A 14,466-nucleotide genomic window follows, 5' to 3' on the forward strand; every position below is an offset into this window, starting at 1 on the left:
ACATCTCATGGAATGTGGCGAGTACCACACACTGTAGCCATGTCCCCGAGAATCTTCTGTGCGACCAGCATACCCGTCCGTCCTATTCTTTGCGTCGGACAAGACTGCTCATTGCACCTTCAGCTCTGCCTTGTTGCTTCCAAATTTGGTTAAAAACCTCTGCATCTCATGGGCAGGGCAGGGCAGTTTTGAGCCAACTTAGTGCCCAGGGCGAAACATCAGAATGCACCCACCCTACCCCCCACCACACGTCACTCCCAAACGACACTTGTCGTGTGACAAAACGCCTCCTCAATATGAATAAATAATTGCTATATGAATGAAGCTGGGTTCATTACTTTGTAATTCAAGTACTTTACAGAAGAATTCTAATGTGGAAACACGGCTGTTGCTGCCCAAGTAAATGTTTTTTCTGTCACCTGCTCTTAGGAAGGCCTTGCCTAAATGCATTTTCAAACTGTTTGTACTGGCACACTGTGGCTGAAAAGCTTACCGGGGTCTGAGGGCTCAATGACCTGGCCTTGTGTTGCAGGTGTTCTGTTCGTACCAACTCACTTGTATTTCGCAAGGGACAATACTAGACTAACCATATGAATTATTTTCTGACAGAAGGTTATCATTCTAAAGATGGACAGTCTGGTACACTCTTATTGCACTCTTTCAAAATACCTCGCTGAGAGTGGGAAGGAGACAAATGGCACCAATGAGGATTCATGTATGCTTTGCATTAAATCGCACAGCATTTCGCGACTAGAAGAGTGATCAGAGATCTACACATTTAATAAAGTCTGTGATAAAAGGATTTGTATGTGTGAATCTCTAAATTCATAACTGATGCATCGCTTGGTGCTCACATCACGGTTCACAATACTCACCCTAACATTAAAATGTTTGTAACCATGAACCATACATGCTCATTTGCACAGCTTACTTTTTGGATGCGAGTATAAAATGGCTGCCCCATCAGCCACTCAAAAGGGGTACAAGGGCTCTTTTGCTTCTTGTTTCTGAAGAATTTTATAGGTGGAAGGGCTTGGTCTTGGTGTGGGGATGCAGAATTATATCCACAGATGGGGCAGGATACCGCACAAGAGAGACCCAATAAACCATGCACAGAAAGGCTACACAGAAAGCCAGACTTAAATGAAACTGTGAATGATGAGCACAACACTTGAATGGAATCATGATCACTAGCCTGCCTCACATCTAGACAGAATATTGAAATTAGCAAGCGCCACACTCCGATTGAATAGTGAATGTTAGCAAGCATCACACCTAGACATAACTGCAAGGACAGCAATGCCAACTAACCAATCCGCTAACAATTTCCTCCTCTGCATACACCCCTCAAACTCTAACCAAACACAACCACAAGCCTAAAACGCAGCAATCCGCACAAATTTCACTACACCGCAACAACAAAACAAACTGCACATAGACTTGCACAACAGCACATGACTACCGACCGTAAAACGCCCCAAGCCCAGCCAACAGACCCACCGGGCTGAGGCTGCCAACAGCACATCACTTCTCTCTTGCACTTTTCCAGCTTATTCCCACTAACTCACTCCCCCACCCCCAATCTCCCTCTTTCAGAGCCACCAGAGCGCCAGGGGACCACTCTGGTGGTGATAGTGCGCGGCACAAATATCCTTTAACATTAACAAAGGATTGTACCTCTTTCAAACTTTAGCCAGACCAGTTATAAGTTGATGAAGCGTTTTAAACAAAACTGGCTTTCAATGCCTGTTAAAGGGTACACAGTTCCTCAGCCACTACCGCCTCACTATTATGCCGGCCTCAGGGGTTATTTCGGCAAAAAAGAGCAGGCCAATGCTTTATCTAACAGAGCTGGCATTAGCATCTCGTATTAGTGCTGGCTTGCAGCTAGTGAAAATCATGGTATGCAGTGTAGAAAGGGATTTTGGCCTATCGGATTTACAATTTGAGGCAACTTCTTTGATTTCTTTGTGTGTTTAAGTGTGGGCACAGTAAGGCATGCTTGTCAGAGGCACATATACAAAACATCCCAGTGTGCTTTTGTATGGACATTGGGCACATCAGACAAAAACGGGCATATCTGATGTTGCATAAGGGAGCACCACATATACACCATTAACCAACAGGGTGGCGACTTGTGCAGCACACACATCATTGCTCCACACATCACTGCAATGATTTGCCATGGACTACTTTCGGCACGGTGACACACAATGAAATCCACTTTCCTAATCAAGGTGCCAGGTGACATTGAGTTGCCATCTGGTGTGCTCGCTAGGCAGTGGCTGGCTTGTTCAGACAATGAAAAAACCTTTGCTGCTGGGCAAATGCATTTATTCCATGTCCCAAAGCAGCCACTAGACTACTTAAGTAGGAAAATTAGAGTTAACCTTCCCAGGGATGCACCATATGTAACTAAAAAGTAATACATATAAAAAAGGTTTTGGTGTGTCAAATAAAGAGACGGAACAATAAAGACAATAGTTTAAAACTTTTCTGTGTGGCACGTTAATTCTCTTGGAAGAATGCATGGGTTTGGTCAGCTAACTGATACTTGTCTGGCGTGGAGGGAGAGGGAGAGAGAAGAGGAGATCTCGCGCTGGGTCGCAAAGCCTCCTCACTCACCTCCCCATTCATTACTACGGATCAACTTGGCCCAAAATGGCGCCCTGTTGATCCACAGTAATAAAGCAGCATGCGCGTTCTAGTCTTTCTAGAACTAACGCGTACTGCAGCAGCAGCCTTTTCAAACAGCTAAACAAATGCCCATTGAAAAATATAACACCAATAGTATCCCGGGCTAAAAACCCCAGAATACTAATGGCAATAAGCCCCTTACCGGCAGGCCATTGCCGCCTAATGGTAATGTCCCGGGGCCTTCGTTAAGGCCCTCACTGCGCTCAGGCCTAGAACTATGGGCCCGGGGGCATTACCATAGGTGGTATGGCCCGCTGGGTTGGGGCTTATTGCCACAGTAGCACATAGAAGCCCTCCCTGGAAGTTCACCCCCGTTCAAATTTATTGAGCAGTGAATTGTTCATTTATTTGTAGGGCGCACCAAACCTTGGGTAGCTGGGCGCACAACATGATAAGAATACTTGGAGCTTAGTTAGAGGTATATACAAGTATAGGTACATTAACAGTGAGTAATCAGTTACAGTTCAAGTGCTGACAGGTACAGGTAGAAGGCAAGACGTGAAAACATAAGCTGTAGTCATTGGTCTAGTGGTCGTTAGGGCGTAACCAGGTACGGGTGTTAAGTCTGAAGCTGTAGTAAGACTGAGCTCCACTGGTAATGCATTCCATTGTTGGGCTGCTTTTACAGGGAAAAAGTTAGCCCCCTTTTTTTTGTCTGAATCTGGGTATTTGGAAGGCAGTAGGAGTTGACTGTCCTAGTTGGTCGTCCAGTAGATTTTTAAAGTATTCTTTCCTTTAGGTAGGGAGGGGCTGCGTTGAGGCATTTGTAGGTTAATGAAACAGTTTTAAGGAGGATACTATTGCTAATTTTCAACCAGTTGTGGTTTTTCCTGGCATTAGATATATGCTCTCTCGGGGAGGTTCAAGGCTGTTTTGGGCACATTATTTTGCAATGTTTGTAATTTGTTGATAATGTATTTATTTGCTTCTAGATATAGTGCATTGCAGTAGTCCAATTTTGAAAGGATGAGGATCATTGGCAAGGATAATACAACTTGCGAGAGGAAAGGTCTGCATGCTCTGAGTTTGCTTGTGTAGGCGGTGGATGAGGCCAGGGAGTTTACCTGTTTTTTTAGAGATAACGTAGAATCTAGATGGAAGCTGAGAGTCTTTACTTTGGCAACTGTGATTATGTTGCCATCAATATTGAAGGCGTTGTAGTTGGTGTCAAGTTTTTTTAGGTTATTAGCTGAGCCAAGGATCAGGATCTCCGTTTTATCGTCATTCAGGCAGAGGCCATGGGTTGCCATCCATGCCTGAATGAGGGTGTATATTTAATTTACTAAGGCTGTATCTGAGATGAAATTGCCCGAAAGGGGGATGAGGATCTGGGTGTCTGCATAGTTTGTGTAGGTGACACCCAATCTGTCCAATTCGTCAAATAAAGGCTTAGTTAAAGATATTATACATGGTTGAAGAGACACTTGAGCCCTGGGGGATGCAACATGTTGTTTGAATTGGGTCTGCTGATGCAGGAGTAGAGAAGACTCGCATACTTTTGTTATATAGAAAGGACTGGGCCCAGACTATAACTTCACTTGAGAAGTGGGCCGCCGATGCTAGGTGTTTGCATAGTACTGCGTGGTCCACCAGGTTGAACGCTGCCGACAGATCAAGGAGGAGTAGCATAGCTGTATTTCCTTTGTTGTTAAGCTCATCTATTTGAGCTTTGAGGTCTATTAAAGTTGTCTTTGTGCCGTGCTGAGGTCTGAACACCGATAGGCGAGAGCCTAGAAGTTGATTGGTCTCAAGGTATTTCTGATTTTGAAGATATCAGGAAGATGTCAGGTATTTCTGATTTGATTTGTGGGTTAGCAAATTAATTGAAACATGTGAATTTTCGCTCCAACAAAATGTTCATTGTGTAACGGTTCATTGAGAAGCCACCCTCAACACGGGGAGTTCCTTTCCTCTCCACTCAAGTGGTGACACAACAAACTGTTTAACAGAGGCTTTTCTTTAGCCCTATCTCAGGCACATGTCATGCCCCTTGGATCCCTCTGCCCTGAGCTAATAATGAGCCAAGAACCAGGCTGGTTTACAGGAAATATATTGGTATTTATTTAAATTTAAAATACTAGAAATTAGCACGACAATATCAAAAACCACTTTATCCGTGGCATAACACAATCAACTTCTCTCAGCATAAATAAATCACAAGCGAGTTAAAAAGAACATGATCCCATTTCTAAACTTTCTGCAAATTTCCCTTCTCGAAATAATTACATTGATCAATAACAAAGGCACTTATGTAATGTTGTGCGATTTTGATTTTCGTGCCGGCTTAAAAGGGTAGCAGTAGAATTTCAAGATTGGCAAAAATACATATGGCAATGATAAATTTGCAGACAATTCTGGTTTAAAATAAACAGGGTGATTTATTGCTTTGGTCTATGTTGGGAAGTCATACAGAAAAATTGGAATGATTTGGGGAATTTAGGATTTCAGACCACTCCCCTGCCCCCTTACTGAAAGGCCTGTGTTTGGGAAGCTGGATGAAAAGGTTGGACGGATTTAAGAACAAAGACACCCCTTTTCCTGGAAGTCAGGGTCAGCTGGACAACAAGGATTACCCAATTAATGTATGGGCTATAGTTTTCATCACACACTGTGGTGCGCTTTATTTTCAAATTTTAACAAAATTCACCCTGTAATGTTCTGCCGAATGGGGAATTAATTACATTAATATTTTTGGTTAAATAGGCTAAGGATCTACACAGTTTTGCCTCCCCACCCACTATAAAGGGAAAGGAATCAAGGCAAGCAGACCCCCCCCACCTTTTTGTTTCCCAGTGCTCAGTTCTACTTGCATAGCAAGCCTGTGTTTAAGGTTCTGAAAAAAAAGCTGCATCTCAGGCCACTCTGGAAAGATAGGGCAGGGGTTGTCACTCCACTCTCAAAGATGGCCTTCCACTCGCTACCATAAGACCCAGTCTGCTTTGATGCCTTCCTAGAAATAGACGGCTCCACCCAGATGCACTCTCAGCAATCTCCTATGGTGTCTCCTTGCAGCTGCCAGATGGTACATTTCAGCAATCTTTCCTGATGGTCTCTCTTCTCTCTGACCTCCTGTCTTTCTCCCTTTTCTCTCTCTGTCCTAGTGCAGCCCCCCTTATAGAGCAGCGATGGCGCCACCAATTTTACCATCTTTGAGTACCCTGCAATAATCACTGCCACTAGGATTGGACAGTTACCCTTCTCTCTCCTCCCAAACCCAGCCTCCAAGTCAGGATTGGTTTGGAGCAACATATGGCAATTCCAATCTGTCATCATCCTTTGTTCTCCTTTCAACTTTTTGGCAAAAACTAGTTATGCATCACAACTTCATAATTTTACTAGCAAGTGCCAGACTAAACATATTTTCTGTTTCCTCTAATAATGGCGAATTAGATAAGCCGGCCACAAAATCTGTATCATGTAGCACGGCCATGTGGCACATTTCTGCCGTTTCCAAAAAAGCACAACAGTTATGACTATGTAAGTTATTAAGCATATCCCTAATTTCAATTTCCACCCGTTTACCAACTCTCACATTTGGAACATGTTCAGATCAGCCAGAAACCTAGTTAAACTGGCCTTTACAGTTCCCAGAGTGACAGGAAGATGCATTTTATTTCTCCAGCATGGGGTCTGGCATGGATTCACATGCTCATGAATATTCCCCGTCGTCAGGCTGGGAATCCTCGGTAAAGAAAAAATCAGTATCAGTTTCGTTTCTGATCTGTTTATCGTAGTAGTAACCAATCACTGATCTCTGCGTCATACTGACCACAGCCAATGACTGCCATCTCCCTAAGCCCCGCCTCTGGCAGCCATCTTCAGATTTTTACCGCACGTTCAAGTGCTGGGAGTCCTCGTGCTTAGCTCTCGTGCTTTTGCTGCGTGTTTCGCGCTTTTTCAGGTGAATTTTCACTTTTTTTCGGTTAATCGAGCCTCAAGCTCCACAGTTTCTACTCCCGTTAACGGGTACCCATTGCGGGATTTTCCTACGCCCCTCAAGGGTGAAGATTTCGTCGAATCAACCTCTTGGAGGATTCCAGAAGATTCGCGGCCTACTTCGAGATGGCCCAGGATGCGAGTTCGTCACCCGGACCCAAGCTGTTTCGCAGCTGCCCTGGATGCGGTCTGCAGAATGTGTTTGAGGACGAACATTCGCGATGCCTCTACTGTCTTCATGAGGACAAGACTCATGTAGAGAAGGACTGCCAGTTCTGCAAGAACTTGTCGGAGCAGACCATGAGGGACCGTCGATCCCGTCTCGCCAGCTGGTTGGAGAAGGGCTCAACGGGTGAGAAGAAGAAGAAAGGGTCCGAGCGGGCTTCTAAGTCCTGTGCGGGTGCCCCGGCGACGGGGGCCCAACACCAGGCCAAGCGCCGCGAGTCCGCTGGCCCCGGGAGCGCCGAAAGGTCAGGCTCTTCGGTCGCCAGGCAGGGCGCACCTTCCCCGGCACCATCAACCGGGTTCGGGAAAGAGGAAGTCCGAGACCCCCGGTAAGCTTCGGGAGAAGCCCTGTCCGATCCCGGGAGAGGAGGAGCGAGGCGTCGCCCCTCCCCCTAAGGAGAAGGCCCAGGACGCACCTAAGGTGGTGAAGGCCCCTACCCAGCAGGCAAAGGCCTCTATCGAGGCGATCGCGGCGACTCTGGCCAAGCCGGCAGAGACCCTGCCAGCGGAGACTGCCTCCGGGACTAGAGTTTCCCTGCCGCCAAGGAGGGAATCTTCTTTTCAGCCCATCGTCATGTCCCCCGTGATGGAAAGGGGGGGGGCACGGTAGCCTCCTCGAGCTCGGAGTCAGCCTCGGAGGGGGAACTGACCGAGGTCGCGAGGAATCTCGAAGTACAATTCGAGAAGGTTCGGTCCCGCAGGGAAGATCCTCGGGAGATAACCGAGGAAGACGACGATGGTGAGGAAGAGCAGCCTTCCCTTCCGGCGCAGCCGGAACCTAGGCCTCAGGATAGCTCGGTGGCCATTTTGTTTGCGATCCAGTCCTTATGCTCTGAGATAAGGACGAGATTACCACGGCCCAGGCCGGAGGACCCGCAACCTGGCCCGTCGGGAAGTCCTCAGAACAAACGACGGAGCACCCAACCCTCTCCTCTGCTCGCCCCCGTAAGGCCTGCAGTTCCCTCCTCATCCTCCCACGAGTCGGGAGATGACGGTGCAGTGGGCTCGATGACGGGTTCTGAGGGCAGCGACGACGGAACGGGTCTCCCGTTTCACGGGCATCTCCACCCGACGAGATTGGCTCATTCCACGCCATGATCACCAGGGCGTCCGAATTGTTCCAACTCTGCCCGGAGGAGCAGAAAAAGGAAGGTTTCCTCTATCGGCGCCGGGAGGCCAAGAGGAAGACTGTCATCGCGGTGCCTCTAATCTATGACATCTGGGAGGAGGGCCTGTCGGTTCTCAAGAACCCCTCCACGGCACCAGCCAAACGGGACCTGTACGAGAAGTAGTACCGGGTCCCCGAGACCGCTCCCCTGTGCCTCAGGGCCCAGCCAACGCCAGACTCTGTCGTCTCGGCGGCGGCAAAGAAGAAAGCGGCGTGGTCGGGAGCCTCAAGTCTAATTCCCCTCTGGACGGCGAGGGAAAGAAGTTGGACGCCATGGGGCGACGGGTCATTTCCCTGGCGATCGTGGCCCATTACGACAGGGAGCTCTGGTTTAAGCTGGCCCCCATATTGGACTTCCTACCGGACGACAAGAGGTCCGAGGCCCTGGAAATACTTCAAGAAGGTGAGGTGGCGTCGGACCACGCCATAACAGTGGCAACCGATATTGCCGATACCGGGTTCCGCCAGCTAGGCAACAGAGTTTGCCTACGACGCCGGGGTTGGCTCTGGGCGACCGACTTCCGTCAGGACGTCCAGACCAGGGTGTTGGACATGCCGTTCGACGGCAGCAACTTGTTCGGGAAGGCGGTGGACGAATCCCTCCAAGCCATAAAGACGGACACGGAGACAGCCCGCGCCCTAGGAGCCCTTCAGCAACGACTGCCCTTTCGGAGCTCCGGAGGCAGACAGGGGGCCTCCAAGGGATCCAGCGGTGGCCCGTCGTCCTACTGCCAGGCGGCACGCTCCTCGTCTCAGGAGGCCTACAGGGGTCGCGGCAAGCAGGGAGCGCCTCGCCGCCGTCGGCAAGGTGGCCAGGGCGGCAAGGCCACCACCTCCAAGCAGGACTGAACCGGCCTTGGCCTCGGGCCCCCACCGAAGCACCCCGGTGGGAGGCCGGCTGACGAAGTTCGTCGGTGTGTGGAAGTCCATCTCCACCGATGGTTGGGTGCTGGATACCGTGGCAAGAGGACACTCTATCGAATTCCTGAAGAAGTGCCCTTACGTTCCACCTGTGGCTAGGAAGGAAAATCACGTCCCGCAACTGCTGTTGGAAGTACGGGCGATGCTCAGGAAAGGCGCCACCGAGCCCGTCCCGAAGAGGCTCCGGGGTGTACTCAAGGTACTTCCTCGTCAGGAAGAAGACGGGCGGCTGGCGCCCCATCCTGGACCTTCGTCGTTTGACCAAATACATCAGGTCACAAAAGTTCAGGATGGTCGCCCTCCAGCACGTGCTGGGACAGCTGGAGGAAGGCGACTTTCTATCGTCGCTGGACCTGGAGGATTCATACTTCCACGTTCCCATCCTCAGAAGTCACCGAAAGTTCCTCAGGTTCGTCGTCCAGGGACGCCACTACCAATTCAGAGCACTGCCGTTCGGATTGAAGTCGGCCCCCAGGGTCTTTACCAAGTGCCTAGCACCTGTGGCGGCGCGGCTGCGCCTGCAGGGGATTCACGTCTACCCCTACCTGGACGACTGGCTCATCCGCTCAAGGACGAGGGAACTCGCCGTCGAACACACTGCAAGGACCGTCCAGCTACTCACAGACCTGGCATTCGCCATAAATTACCCAAAGTCCCACCTGGTGCCGTCGCAGGTGGCCCTATTTCTGGGAGCGAAGCTCGATACAGTGAGGCACCTGGCGGCACCGTCGGAAGAACGGACGAAGACCATTCTGGGCAAAGTGCAGCGCCTGCTAGCCACGGACGTGGCCAGAGTGAGGTCCATCAAGTCCCTCCTGGGGATGATGTCCTCTTGCATCTACCTGGTGCGCCTATGTAGACTACGGATGCGCCCTCTTCAAGAATTTCTCGACGCCCGTTGGATGCAAGCGACGGGCACCTTCGAAGACAGGGTCCCCCTCAACGAGGTGTTCCGGCGGGCGATTCAGTGGTGGGGCGTTCGAGCGCACCTCACGGCGGGCAAGGACTTTCAGATGCCGGCATACCAGGAGACGGTGACGACGGACGCTTCCCTGGAAGGTTGAGGCGCCCACACCGGAGATCTCCACACAAGAGGCCTCTGGCTCCCGGAAGAGAAGCTCCTGCACATCAACATCCTGGAACTCCGAGCCGTGTTCTGGGCTCTCAAATCGTTCCTCCCGTCGCTCAAGGGCAAGGTGGTGCGGATCTTCACGGACAACACCACGACAATGTTTTACATACGGAAGCAGGGAGGTACCAGACCCCCAGCCCTATCCAAGGAGGCACAGGATCTGTTGCACTGGGCGGTCGCCCAGGGGATGTTCCTGGTTCCCTTCCACCTGGCAGGAGAAAGAAACACCATCGCCGACTCGCTCAGCAGGGAGCTGCGCCAGGATCAGGTGGATCAACTCTTCCGACGATGGGGCAGACCCCAAATCGACCTGTTCGCAACAGCGACGAACTCGAAGTGCCAGAGGTTCGCCAGCAGGTTTCCCCAGCCGAGAAGCATGGGCGATGCGTTCTCGTTCCCCTGGGACGGCCTATACCTGTATGCGTTCCCTCCGTTGCCGTTGCTGCTTCGACTCATCAACCAGCTCAAGAGGTCCCGGTGCAGGATGATCCTCGTCGCACCGGCGTGGCCGAGGCAGATCTGGTTCCCGGACCTTCTGGACTTGTCAACGTCCCCATCCATCAAGCTGTCGGCGGACGCGGATCTTCTCTCCAGAGAAGGAGGCGCCATCTTCCATCACGACCCGGCGTCGCTGAAACTGCATGCTTGGCTCCTGCAGCGCTAGAGTTTGGAGGGTACGATATACCGGCCGACTGCAGAGAGGTTCTTGCAAAGACCAGGGCGTCCTCGACTCTCAAATGCTATGGTCACAAGTGGAAGAGGTTCTCTATCTGGTGCCGAGCACAGAAGATCAACCCCCCTACGGATTACGGCCCCTCAAGTGCTGCCGTACCTGCTATCGCTGGCAAAGGCTGGGCTAGCCCATGCCTCCATTAAGATTCATCTGGCGGCAATCTCCAGATATACCAGAACCACAGGACGGACGTCCCTGTGGTCCCATTGACTGGTGAAAGAGTTTATGAAAGGACTGTTCCGGTCGTTCCCGCCGGTGAAGGCCCCGGCCCCGGCGTGGGAACTTAACGTGGTGCTGACTAGGCTCATGGGGCCCCCATTCGAGCCGATGCACTCCGCACCGATGAAGTTTGTGTCGTGGAAGACTGCATTCCTGGTGGCCATTACCTCCGCACGACGAGTGGGAGAGATCCAGGCCCTATCCTGCAAAGCACCATACTTTCCATGCCTCTAGGGTGGTGCTTAGGACGCACCCTTCCTTTATGCCCAAGGTGCTGTCGGACTTCCATCTTAACGAGCCCCTGGTGTTACCTGTTTTCTTCCCGTCTCCTTCGTCGCCGGCCGAGAGGACTTTGCACTCGCTGGATGTGGCTAGAGCGCTGAAGTTCTACGTGGACTGCACGAAGAGTTTTCGGAGGACATCACAGCTGTTTGTGAACTTTGGACCTGTGAATCAAGGGAAGGCTCTCTCGAAGTCTTCTATTTCCAGATGGCGCTCCGGCTGCATCATGCACTGCCACCGGTTGGCTAACCGACCGCTGCCAGGCTGTCCGAGAGCCCATTCGACCAGAGCGATCGCTGCTACTACTGCGTTCCTATCTGGTGTGCCCCTGCTGGACATCTGCAGGGCTGCTACGTGGAGGTCGACGCACACCTTCACGAGATTCTACTGCGTCGATCGGGCTTCCAGGGAGGAGTCCAGGGTCGGCCAAGCAGTGCTGCGCAACCTGTTCGCTTAAGGTGAGCCTGGTGAGGAGGTAAGAGATGCTTAATGTTGAGTTGTTGTATTGCTTAATGTTGAGCCTTTGCCACCTCCCGTGGTTGTGCATGTGTGTACTGCTATGTATTCTTATATTCATGATCATGTGAATCCATGCCAGACCCCATGCTGGAGAAGGAACAAGTTACTTACCTGTAACTGTTGTTCTCCAGCATGGGTCTGGCATGGATTCACATGCGAACCCTCCCGCCTACCCCTCTGCGGCTCTTCACTTGGTCATACTGCCACTTCACGAGCTCCCAAATCTGAAGATGGCTGCCAGAGGCGGGGCTTAGGGAGATGGCAGTCATTGGCTGTGGTCAGTATGACGCAGAGATCAGTGATTGGTTAAAATCCTGCCAGGTAAAGACATAAGAATTCCATCAGTGAAGCGGAAGTTGTGATTTTTATCTGTCCGCCTGCTTTTAGACTTTTTATACGTTGTATTAGTTATTTTACTTGCAGAATTGTTTAATACTGAATGGTTTTAATTCATTTTAATACTAAATCTCTGCTAAATTCGATTGTTACTAGTTTAGGACAGTGTATGTGAATGTGAATTAAACAGTGTATGTGAATCCGTGGTGTTAGTGAGCCGTTTTGTGTGCCTCACTTGCTGCAGGAGTGCTAGTTACTCTGAACTACAACTCCCAGAACTCTTGTAGTTCTTTGTGCTACTTAACACGAAGTCAGGCGCGGCCAGCGCCGGCGCGTCGAAGCCGGTTTACTGCGGTTCACTTCGGTGAGCTTCAGCTTCACCACCCCCCTTTTATTTTCGGTCTCTTGTGCCGCCGGGTTCTTGGAGCCTTAGGTAAGCCTGACCTAGAAATATGTGTACATCAGATGCTGCAAGGCGAGTGGAATTACAGGGGGGAACTGAAAATAACGTCTTAGAGGGTAACTCTACAATTGATTTACCACAGAAGTATTTGCATCTAAATATTGGTCTTCTTAATACACGTTCTTTGACAAAACATGCACACAATGTCAAAGACATGATTACCTCTAATGACTTCGACATTCTTTGCCTAACAGAAACCTGGCTTTCAGACCCAGTGGGGCCTACTTGTGAGCAGGCTGTACCAGAAGGTTACACCATCTACATGGAGAATAGGCAGCAGGGTCGAGGAGGTGGGGTGGCAATCATCGCAAAGGACAGCCTTAAACTCTTTAAGGTGACTCTAAGCTGTAGCGGGTGTGAAGCACTGCACCTCAAATTGGTGTTCTCCCCCAACAACTCCCTTAATTTGGTGGTCATCTACAGACCTCCGGCTCTGGTTTCGGATTTCTCAACGGAACTCTGCTCTCACTTAAATTCCCTAAGATCCGTTAATGTGTCCACTGTTGCTATGGGTGACTTTAACCTCTGGCGAGGGAATAAGAAGGATAAAGGAGCCATGGCTTTGGAAAAAGCGCTGAACAACCTGGACTTTAAAGTTTTCAATGAGGCTCCCACCACCCCTCAGGGTAACCAGTTGGACTGGTTATGTGGATACAATGTATCCCTGCAAGACTGCAGAACCACGCCCTGCATTTGGAGCGACCACTATCTGGTATCTGCCAATCTAAAACTGCCTATTTACGTACATCAGCACAATCCCCATATCCAAGTAGTTAATAGAAACTTCAAAAATCTAAACAGGGCACAGATTAAGTCATGCGCTGATGAAATACTGTGTTCCTTTCAGGATCTCGACTCATGCGCAATCCTCTTAGACAAATACAATAAGCACGTTCTTGAGCTGGTCGAGGCAGAGGCCCCTCTCAAATCTAAATTAGCCAGAAAAAACAACAACTGCCAAAAATGGTTTACTAAGGAGCTCCACACTTTAAAAAAGGAAAAACGTACACTGGAGAGGAAATGGATCCTAGAAAAATCAGTGGATAGTAAAAATAATTGGAAAACAAAGGACAAGGAATATAGAGACAAAATAAAGTCAGCTAAGGCTAACTTCTTTAATTCAGAGATTGAACTTGCTGACAACAAGACTAGTAAACTTTTCGACATACTAAAGAGCATTGAAAAACCTGCTAGTCTCACACCCCCGTTTAGGCCCACAGAGGAGGATTGTAATATTGTCTCTAAGGCTTTTCAAGCTAAAACTGATAAAGCACGACAAAACATTATCAAGGCTAGAACCTCTGTGAACCAGGAGATACAATCTATAGAAGCAGAGATAACCACAAGAGAACAGATTTTCAAATTTGACCCCATCACTGTAGCAGATTTGTTAGAGGTACTGAACAATATGAAACCCACCACCTGTGCAGAAAATATTCTACCACCTAGCATTATTCTGCAACATAAAGACATTTTTGCCCCCATTCTCCTGAGAATAGTGAATGCCTCGTTCCAGGAGGGTGTAGTGCCAAAGGAACTTAAGAAGGTCACCATCACCCCTCTTGTCAAAAAAGCCGGCCTGGATCCAAAGGACCCTGCTAACCTGCGCCCAATTACAAATTCCAACTTTGTTCTTAAATTACTGGACAAGGTCGCAACGCAGCAACTACAGAAATTTGTAGAGAATCAGGAAGCCTTGCACCAGCAACAATCTGGCTTCAGAGCATCTCATAGCACTGAAACAGCCATGCTGGACCTACAGAATCAGATGTTGAGCTTGCTTGACAAAAATAAGTTAGGGATGCTGATGCTTCTTGATTTAAGCGCTGCCTTCG

General features: G+C 49.7%; 1 protein-coding gene across 2 annotated transcripts in view; it reads left to right on the forward strand.

The window, feature by feature from the left end:
• CEP85L (centrosomal protein 85 like) overlaps positions 1–14,466 on the forward strand; it is a 1,005,009-nt gene that overhangs the window by 429,708 nt on the left and 560,835 nt on the right. The window lies entirely within an intron of this gene.

This window comes from Ambystoma mexicanum, chromosome 4p (assembly GCF_040938575.1).
Source record: "Ambystoma mexicanum isolate Mex_15411 chromosome 4p, UKY_AmexF1_1, whole genome shotgun sequence".
In the NCBI taxonomy this organism is placed as follows: Eukaryota; Metazoa; Chordata; class Amphibia; order Caudata; family Ambystomatidae; genus Ambystoma; species Ambystoma mexicanum.